Source organism: Balearica regulorum, chromosome 18 (assembly GCF_011004875.1).
Source record: "Balearica regulorum gibbericeps isolate bBalReg1 chromosome 18, bBalReg1.pri, whole genome shotgun sequence".
Taxonomy (NCBI): Eukaryota; Metazoa; Chordata; class Aves; order Gruiformes; family Gruidae; genus Balearica; species Balearica regulorum.
In genome coordinates, this window is record NC_046201.1 from 9,402,377 (window position 1) to 9,411,243 (window position 8,867).

Here is an 8,867-nt window from a genome sequence, read left to right on the forward strand (position 1 = left end):
AGATACACAGTGTGGGAGAAGGGCCTATTTGTAGTTAGTCTAGCTTTGAGAGAGGCCGAACAAACCATTCAAAAGCAACCCATAATTCTTTGGGGCCCATTTAAGGTGACTAAAGCAGTCCTAGCGGGAACGCCACCCCCTGACGGGGTGGCTCAGAGAGCCTCTGTGCGGAAATGGTATGCCCAAATAGAAGTGGATTATTCCTTCCTTCTAACCTGAGGAGCGAGTTTGTTTCTGTTCTTGTTTTTCAGGACGGAGCAACTGACCCAGACACATACGCCCAGAAGAAGCCAGACAGACATCGATTGCGGTTTGATCAGAATGTGCATGCTATTTTTGATTATTCTAATTCAGAAGTGTATTTATGACAGCGATGAAAAACCAATTCCTCTACCTTCCCTCGACCCTCGTTGCCCTTTAAGGACAACGAATTTGTATTATTGGCTAAAGCAGTAAGCCGAACCTTCAATTTGAGTCATTGTTGGGTTTGTGGAGGACCTCTGGGGTTGTCGAGTTGGCCGTGGATATCCGCACCCCTCACCCCAGACCAAATCATGAGCAACTATAGTGAAACCACGAAAGACACTTGGGGTGACAGTGGGACATGGCCAATTCAATATCCAACTGTAGGGCAGTATTGTCTGAACCATACTCAAAGGGGAGGGATCTATGTGGGGGAAAGTAAATGTCAATGGACACTCACTTGTAAGCTAGTTGATAGGAGAGTCTACATATGGATGTGGCTTAATGAGACTGGGCGCGCTCAGGGATTCAAGGGATATTGGTCAAACAAAAATGAAACCCTGTCTGTCCCACAAACCAATTATAAGCAAATTTGTGAGTGGAAAAATAATTCTGGTGCTTGGTATTGCACCGGCCGAACAAATAATCGCCCAACCATGTTTTTTAGCCCTCTGGGCGACGAAAACACAACTTATTTTCAATTCCCAGAAGGGGCAGCTGGACCATTTGCTCATGGCGTTAAGACTAAGAAAGGGCATTATTGGATCTGCGGACATACCGCATATAAACATTTACCCACAAGATGGTCAGGAATCTGTTACATAGGGATTATCCAGCCCTTATTTTTTCTTTTGCTGGAAAAAGGCAGACCTCGATTAGGAATAAAACTATATGACAACCTCGGAGATAGAAGTATTGCCTGTAAGACGCAATCTATTGAGGTAAATTTAGGTGGGATGCAAAAATGGGGAAACAATGAATGGCCTCCTGAGCGAATAATTCAACATTACGGACCTACCACCTGGAACCCTAATGAACCAATATCTGGGGCAAGAGAACCAATTTATAATTTAAATCAGATAATCAGATTGCAAGTGGCTCTAGAAATTATTTACCAATAAGACTGTCAATGCAATAGATCTTTTAACCCAGCAGTCCCAACAGTTGCACACGGCAATCCTTCAACACCGCATAGTCCTAGATTACCTGTTAGCTGAAGAGGGAGGGGTGTGCGGGAAGCTAAATGCTTCCAGCTGCTGTTTAGAAATAGATGACGTAGGTGAAGTGGTCCTCCAACTGACCAAAGACATTAGAAAATTAGCCCATCCATGTCCCCATCCAAACCTGGAACGGTTGGGATGGTAATTTGTGGTTCTGGTTACCAGGAGTGCCGTGCGTAAAACAGCTGCTATTGTGTTTGCTATGCAAGGTTGTCGCTTTAATATTTTTGCCATGTGTAATCCCTTGTTTTATCCAATTAATCCGACATGTAGTATCTAATATCCAATTTGTTCCTACCACCTCACCTGATGGCGTAAAACGGATCCATGCTGTTCACGAGTCAGAGCCAATCACAGTACCCATTGTTTAAACCTTTCCAAATTCCCAAATTGTCTGAGAGAAAGATTGCATATTAGTACCCATATTGTACCTGCCAGTTGTTCCTATGTTTGCTATAATGGAAAACTACCTCATTAACCTGATTTTTCAAGTTTGTTCTGCAAAATTAAATGTTGTTTGCTATTGAGCATTCCTCTACCATACCCCACGTTGTCCTTCCTTCCCACAACTTCCCTTCACCCCTGTCCCTATTTCTTACTCTTACTCTCTTCCCTCTACCTTCTCCTTCTCTTTCCCCTTTTCCCACCACCACTAAGGAGACTGCAATGTCGAGCCACGGGGTGGTGTAGCGGACCGCTACTGCATGCGGTTTGTCTCAACATTGCCGTCGCACCACCATTTCCCTGCATTGACGTCCTGCCTCAGAGGGCACTGGCCCCCCCCACCCCCGGTCTGCAGACCAGCGCCACCAGACGCATGCGTGAGAGCCAGGGCGCGAAAAGGCTTCCCGAGCAGGCAACACGTACCGCACATGCCGCACGAACAGCACGTACGCAGCCGTGATCCACGCATCAGCGTGGGACCCTGTATAAAGGAGCGCACGTGCTCCGGTAAGCGGCGGGGCTTTGCTCCTCCTTCCTCTTCTCCTCGTGCATCTTCCGGGACCTGCTGCGACAAAACCTGCGACGCTTGGACACCACAGAGGGAGCTAACGGAACATCCCTGGACTCGGACTCGTCCCCGACTTGGTCCCTTCCCCTCTCTATCTCTCTACCTCACTCCCTCTCTGTTTCTCTCTCTCTCCTTTGCCCTTCCCCGCTCTCCTGGTTGTCTCTTTCTATACAGCCCTTATCCCCCTGTTCATAAAAAAATAAAGCTAAAAGGTTGTACGACATCTGACCTCGTTTGTGTCTGAATCTCACTCTTGGGATCGTGTCGAACCTTCCCCGATAGCGGATCGGGACACCGTGCAAGGGCTCAACATAGTGCCTGACGTCACTCTCATCCAAAATCAGCATCCACGCTCCAAACTGTAAACATCCAGCCCCTGCTCCCAGGCCAAAGGTGCCAGCCCCAAAATGGCTGCCTGGCCTCAAACCTCCCTCAGTGGCCCTCGCACAGACCCACTCACACTGGGGCTGTGGGCTCGCCTAGCCGTGCAACAGCTCAACATAGCGCATAACGTCACTCTTTTATACTCTGTGTAAACCTTTGGGTGAGGAAGAAGTTAAGGTACAATGCTGCATACCATTAGATGGGCATGAAGATAAATACAGCTCCAGTGCGGAAGAGACCTGAAATAAATATGCAGGTGGACTCTCCGCCGCTCTCCTGTGCATTTACAGGGAAGCCCAGCAGCCTGCGCCATTTGGGAACATTAACAAGTTTGGGTTTCTTTACTGAAACATTAAGAAGTTAGAGTTTGACACCTATCTGGGACAAAGTTTTAAACCATTTTGGATGTGCAGCACCATCCAGCTCTTCAACACCTGGCATGGGCTCCTTTTCCTTCATATTAACTAGGACAGGCTACTACGTTAGCGTTCCCTTAATATCTGATCTGCCTTTCACAGGCGAGCTCTGCAACGTGGCGAGAGGCACTGAAAAACCCCAGTCCCATAGTAAGCAACGCATTTTCAGCAGCCATGGCCAAACCAAGAGCACTCGGCCTCCGGCAGCTAACGTTATTCAATCCTTTGCACTAAGGGAGAAGGAGAAACAGTAAAACCCTTTAAAAAGTTGTAGGAATTGCCAGAGAAACAGCTTCTCATCTCAGCACACTGCTCTTTGATACTGTGCTTTCCCTTTTTCAAGCTTGTCCCAGTACAAAAAGCATTTTTACAAAAAAAAATAAATAATAATTTCAGCTCAAGGGCAGGAGATGAGTAGTTTACTCATTTCAGTTTCTTTTCAAAAAAAGATGCATTGTTTTCTTTTCCAATAATTGAATTTTTCTCAAAATAAATAGCATTTATATTCAGATGAGACCACTTTCTGCTCCCCTCTTGAGTCAGCACCTCTGTGTGCGGTACCACAATTATTTCCGCAGTGACACACTCGTGATCTTAGCCGTGCTGCATTGGATGCCAGATGGATCACCGAGAAACTAAGCGGACTTTTATGTAGCAATAAGGTGCTGGTTCTTGGTAACGAGTAAGAAGAAAAAAGGGGAGGGAACGCCTGTCCCCTCCACCTCCTGCATCCTCCCTTCTGAAGATTTTGTCTCCCATTTTCTCCCCTTGCCTTGGGGTCCCTTTTCAAGGGATGTAATTGATATAGTCACTGAAAATAATGGAATTTATAGCCCAGACTCAACACTATAAATTTAGCTATTACGTTCCTGATGGGAAAATGAAGAACAAAATGAATTGAGACAGAATATTTATCTTAATAATTGTCTCTTTTCCATGCTGTATGTGTTTAATACGTCTATGTGTATAAATGCATGAATATATACGTACATATACATATAACTATGGTTAGCAAAGGAGGGGGGTTTTTTTTGATTTTTGGTTTAAGGTGGGGGTTTTTGTTGTTTTTTTTTTTTTTTTTCCTCCTTCTTAAATGACGACATCAGCACAAACCCATGGCCAGGCAATCACACATTAAGAAACCATCTGTAACAGAGCAACAAGGTGAATTTCCCATACTAGAGCTGTTTGATAGAGAAAAAGCCAAACTTTGCATAATCCAGACACCGTAACAACCAATTGCTCCGCGTTGCAAAAAGTACACGTCTTCTTCCTTGGGCTTTTGGCTGTTTTTCAGATTTATTTCATTTTTAGCCAGGAAAGCAAGAGCTGAGCCAGCACTTCTCTGCTCAAAGCCATTGCCCTGAGACTCTGATAAGGTTTCCACTGAAACCTTCCTCCTTCTCCACTCCTCCCTTCCCACCCCTGCTCCGACTTCTGCTATTTTGGGTTGGGCTAGCCCAACGTCATCTCCATCCCACTGCGAACGCACCACCAAAAAAAAAAGTGCATGTCCAGGCTGTGATCATTTGTCATTTAGATAGAGTCTATGATATGAACCATGGCAAACACTGTAATGACTAATTTCAAACATTTATTACAACACTTGAGAGACTTGAAAGCTCTCCCTGCTCTTGATTTTAATAAATGCAGTCTTGAAGCAGCCGCTTATCAAAGTGACACAAATTGTGTGGTAAATAGATTATGGCACAGCTGAAATACTGGAAAATGAGATCAGAAATGCTACTATCTTCCATTTAAGGCTTTGTAAGATGCTCCGATCAAGCAGATTCCAGAAAAGTGGCACGGGCAGAGCTGGTGGAAGTGGGAAGAAGCCAAAGTGCCAGGGGATCAACGCAGGGCCAGCCGGCTGCTTATCATCCGCCTATTTGCATATGTACAATTTCTTGCACATTAACGAGTTTGTACACCAAAGGGCTGCGGAAGAGATACCAACAGTCCTTGAAGTCATCATTTCAGTGCCAAACCGAGATATAAGACCGGCTTCATCTGGAAAGGAGTTATCACACCAGCAGCAAGACTTCTTCACGCTGTTCTCTGCTCCTCAATCTCATTGTCTTCGTGGAATAAATATAACTCTTATTAAAACTTACCAACAGTACCGAAAAAGGAAATATTTTGTCTTTTTGGCAAATTGCGTATAGATTTCAATATGCAGATAAATGAAAAGCTGAATTAGTATTTGTTTTCATAAAGTTTTAAAAATTGAGATGAGAGCTTCATTTTTGGAATATGTTTTGACCAAGAAAATTGTTGAAAATCTGGTGAACAGTTGTTTTGTTTTTAAAAAGCATTCCTAAAGGGCACAGAAAAGGGAAGTTTAACAAGCCACATTTTTCAGCCAGCCACACAGGAACTCAGTAGGCCAGCTGGTAAAGAAACTTAAACACAAGAAACAGGAAAATTAGCCTGGAAATGTAAGAAACTTTTCACCAAAACAGGATTCATTTTTAGAATCAGCTGCTGTCAATTGTTTTTAAGGTACAAAGAGGGGGGGAAAAAAAAGTATCATGTATCTGGTATTATGGGATTTCTCATTCAATATAGCAAACTATATATATATGCACATCAGATCATCTCTTAATTTATAGCTCGCTCTTCCTACTGAATCATCCAGGCCAAATTTGCATGGGAAGGACACGCACCCAGTTTCAGTGAAATGGAAAGTACTAGAATTTGGGGCTCAACTCATGACAAAAGGCACAGTTATCTTCGAGGTCACCCACGACAGCCTAGCATTGTTCAGACACTCATGTGGCACGATTTTCACCCCAGCTCAAACCTTCTTTCAGCTAAATTTTTTAAGTTCCCTGGGGTCACTGGGCACTGAGCTGGGAGCAAGAGCTGTCTGTAGAGATGCTACTGGTCACAACAGGCACCTGGGCTCCAAATTTAGGTATCTCACTTGGACAATTTTAATTTGACAGAGAGAATACCCCCCACTATGCTAATTTTGGGGGATCTTTGCCTAAATCCCCTGGGCAATGCTTCTTTACCTCTTTATGGTCCATTCCTTTGAAAAGATGCTGCCTAAGAATAAGACTGCAAGTTTTGAATATGCAAAGCAGGAATATTCCCCATCAGATATTCTTTTGCTTTATTCATATGATTGAAACTCTTGCTATGGTTCTTGCAAATCCAAGGAAATGTGTTTACAGTCTCATCAACTGAAAAGAATTGGATTCCCACGTTGCGGCTCAGGGGATTTTCTGGGGTTTCTATCAAACGCAGCGACTCTGGCAGTAGAAGGCTACTTTAATAAGCGCCTATATTGCAGTTTCATATTAGAATACACAATTAAAACTAGAAGAGGAAAAAATACACATGCTTTCAATCTCCCATCAGGAGAAACTCCAGAAATCTGGGGAGTGGGGAAAAACAGATTCCTCCCAACTGCCCTAAGTTCTCTCCTGTGTTTCTTCTGCCCTTGATGCTGGGGAACTCTCATCCCCAGCCCTGAAAGACCTCTCTGGTTGCACACACCAAGGTACAGGAGAGGCTGGCAGAGGAGATGGGAGTTCTGCAGCAGCGGCAGCACTGCAACTTCACTACCATCACTGCATCTGCACCGCAGCCTTGATCATTGCTAACACTAAGAGTATATCAGAAAGGGGAGATGAGCAACCTCTTGCTCTCCAGACCCCGTAGACCACCGTTACAGACACCCTCACACACTCGTTGCACTGGAGATATGCCAGAAGGATACAGGTGGTGTGAAGCTGGGTACGCACTAGCGATCACACTCGCCTTAACTGTACAAGGCAATTCAAAATGCAGCTAGTAGGGTTTGGCCTGGGACAAGCTAGTTTTTCCTCTGTGCATGATTCCTTTGGCCAACAAACCTACTTGTTTCATTCCCAATCAATGTCCCCAAGCAAGATAACACACGGTCAGTGAGGACGGCTGGGAAAAATACAAGCCCAGGAACTAAATAGGGACCAAATCGGCACTATAAACATCCCGCAAGAACGCCGAGTTTTGCTTCCAGTTGCCTTACAGCAGAGCAGTAGGAGCCCCACAGCCTCCTCCCAGCCCAGCACTGGAGGCTCTCGTTATTCCCAGCCAAGAACCACCCTGGGCTTTTCAGCCCCAACATACATGATGTGGGTCCCATGACTTTTTACAGGATTTTCATGCTCAGTCAGGGAATTTAGGCACCCCAATCGTAACATCCCCCCAAACGCACACTGCTACTTTGGGAGCTTTCCTCTCTTTCTGCTTTACAGCCTGTAAACAGATCAGGTTTGTTTTGTTGGGGTTTTTTGTGACACAAACCCACAACTACTGTTGCATGATAGAGGAGCTGCTCTCAGAACAAGTGTAACAGCCTAAAATGTAGTTTCAGCAACTTTCATCTATAAATCAAGAGCTACCTTTAGGTGGCAGGTAAGCGTCACCCCTTCGCTGCGGGGGACTGCAGCACGCAGAGATGCTCAACTTGCCGCCTGTCAGGAGGGGCAGAGCTGGAGCTCAGGTTTCCCAGCTCTCAGTGCAACCAGCTCCCGTTCACTTTTCACTTTCTCCATTCCCAAGTCATAAACAGAGGCGGCATTTTTGACAGGTATTTCAAGCTCTTGCTGGGTTTTCTTTTTCCATTTAAGGAGTCATTGGCAACATTTCACCCATCTCTAATTCAAACAAGGAGCTTGTTTGCTACCTGCTACCCACTGCCTCTGCGCTCAAGCGGAGCCCCAACACTGCCCATGTCAGGTTGGGCTTCTGAGAACAGACAGCGACGCTGGCAGAAGAAACAGTGTTGGGATGAGGAGAGAGATGCTCACACTGAGATGTAGCCATGGCAACATGCTTTTGCAGAGCAGGAGGCATATCTGCCAAGGCTCAGAGATTTGCCATTTGATCGCATGGATTTCCATGCTCTGGATGCGATCACATCACACAAAATCCAGGTCAGGCTTGATGCCTTGAATAATTCTTTACCCTCAGGGGCACAGAACTGATGTAGGAAGCTGTGTCTCATGGAGAATATGGTAGGATTAAAGAGATTATCTTTTTGGCCAAAAATAAAGGTGAGCTGTGCAAATGAAGAGACACCCAGTTCTGCTTTTGTTGCACGGGAGGTGGTGGGGAAGCGGCAGAACCTGAGCTGTGTGTGGAAATCTGCGTTTCCTGGGGAAGAGATAAAGCAAAAGTCTCTAGAGCTAGGGTACGATCCTTCTAACTAAAAATCCCATCCTGTTTTCCTCTTCACCTTGTCACTGTTATCCAAAGATAGGAGTAACCACATTTCCAAACTCACAACAGTCACAGCATCCGTTTCCAGTTTTTCACCCAGGGCTGCCTCTGAACAACCCGTCTGGGCTGTGCAGGCTCCTGCCAGGCGTTTGTCAAACCGCTGGCGCAGACCTTCCTCTGGCCCCCAGCAATCACCAGCAGCCGCAGAGGTGACAGCCCCAGTGCCCACCCAGCAGCAATCTCCAGCTCCGGGGAGCCAGCATCCTCACCCTGTAGCCCCCTGCAAAGACAGGGACCAGCAAAAGAGCAGAGCTACGAGGTGCCAGAGGAACAGCCTGCCCCAGCACGCGTTGGGCTGGCAAGGAGAACATAAAGCCC